Source organism: Cynocephalus volans, chromosome 9 (genome assembly GCF_027409185.1).
Source record: "Cynocephalus volans isolate mCynVol1 chromosome 9, mCynVol1.pri, whole genome shotgun sequence".
NCBI classification, from domain to species: domain Eukaryota; kingdom Metazoa; phylum Chordata; class Mammalia; order Dermoptera; family Cynocephalidae; genus Cynocephalus; species Cynocephalus volans.
Window position 1 is genome coordinate 61,430,220 of NC_084468.1, and position 1,437 is coordinate 61,431,656.

At 33.1% G+C, this 1,437-nt stretch overlaps 1 non-coding gene across 1 annotated transcript; it reads left to right on the forward strand.

The window, feature by feature from the left end:
• The first annotated feature begins 449 nt into the window (after nt 1-449).
• On the forward strand, nt 450-581 carry LOC134386704 (small nucleolar RNA SNORA31). The gene has a single exon (XR_010024530.1). It is a non-coding gene; the product is annotated as a small nucleolar RNA SNORA31 (small nucleolar RNA).
• The last annotated feature ends 856 nt before the right edge of the window (nt 582-1,437 follow it).

Sequence of the window (1,437 nt, forward strand, 5' to 3'; positions counted from 1 at the left end):
TCCTGGTTTGCCCAAGGATGTCTTCCTGCAGTATCCTCACATGGTGGAGAGAGGGATATTTCTCTTATTTTTTCTCAAAAGGATACTAATCCCATTTATGAGGTCTCTATCCTCATGGCTTAATTATCTCTTAAAGGCCCCAACTCCAAATACCATCACATTGAGGACTGGGCTTCAACATTTTATTCAACATTCAATCAGTCCGCAGCACTGTAGAAAGTATCACTGCTTATTGTATGTTTCTATTTTCAAGAAATATAGAACACACGTCTGGCAATAATGATAAAAAAATACCATGAGAATCATCAATGATTTTTGGTCACTGACAGTAACCAAAATAGTAATCAAAGTTTATGTAGTCTATGGTATCAGTCTTACCAGTCCATGATAAGATAAACATAGAAATTGAATGTAAGTACTTAGAAAGTTTTACAGAAATTTGACATTGCGTGCATCTATTTGACAGACCTGGAGCAGTTGCTGTTTGCTGCTAAGGTTTCCACTACAGATGTAAGAAAAAAGTCCTAGCATTTTCTGTCTGTCTGATTGTGGCAGTCAAGACTTAATTGGGGAATATAGGGGGAAGAGATGGAGAGAGAAATTTTGCAACTTGGGGAAACAGTGAAGAGCCTGGTTTACTCCAAGGAGGAACCTAAAATTTGAGTTCACATAAGAAATGTTGGAGGCTGTCCTGTTAGCTTAGTTGGTTAGCGCACCCTGTTGTAGCACCAAGGTCAAGGGTTCAGATCCCTGCACCAGCCAGCTGCCAAAAACCAACCAACCAAACAAACAAAAAACAACAAAAAAACGAAAAACAAAAGTGAAATTTGACACTGCTGTGACATACAAGTATATGATCATTGTTTTCTAAAAAAATTTTGTATTGTATTTTACAAAGTATTGATTTTGAGTCATTAAAAATTAAACAAAAAAATTAATCTTCACCATAGATAGCTTAAGTACTTCTATTTATCAATTAATGGGAAACTAGTAATCTTATTTTGAAATCAAGTATAAATATTTTAATTATTTCTTATATTTTTTCCTAATCTTGTTTATAATCTTTTCTGGATTATGGGGATTACATTATATTCTTGAGCTGCTCCCAAGTCCCATTTTGAGAGCATGTGTTATAAAAACAATATTCTTCTCACCTGCGTAGATAATTAGATTCTAAAATTCTGATAATATGACCAATATCTTATATTTAAATATTCATATTTAACTTTACAACAGTAATTATAATATTGAAGGCTTGAAGTATCATGGTCTAATGAAAATTAAACAAGAGAGCTAAGATGAATCTAGCATCATGACATTCCTTTTGTTCATTTAATTACCCTGCTGAAAACTCTTAACATAATTGTGTTGTCTTAAATTTAGGGCATATTTTTCTTTTTCACGTCTGCATTTCTGATATAAATATGTATTCCTTGT